Here is a 248-nt window from a genome sequence, read left to right on the forward strand (position 1 = left end):
CTGTGCATCAGTCAAACTGTGGATGATGCTTCTTTATTTGTTATAATCCCATTTCAAATATCTACTCAGTTTCGGGTAATAAATATTGACACACAAAAAGACCCGTCAATCGTACCTTTATAACTTAACAAAGCCACCAAATTGACGGTCTAGTTTTATCAATGTTAGTAAGAATAAAAACTTGAAATTACATGCGAAAATATCGGAACTCAGGATGGATTCCTGTTTTAATTCTTTTCTTTAACTTT

This window comes from Raphanus sativus, unplaced genomic scaffold (genome assembly GCF_000801105.2).
Source record: "Raphanus sativus cultivar WK10039 unplaced genomic scaffold, ASM80110v3 Scaffold0113, whole genome shotgun sequence".
NCBI classification, from domain to species: Eukaryota; Viridiplantae; Streptophyta; class Magnoliopsida; order Brassicales; family Brassicaceae; genus Raphanus; species Raphanus sativus.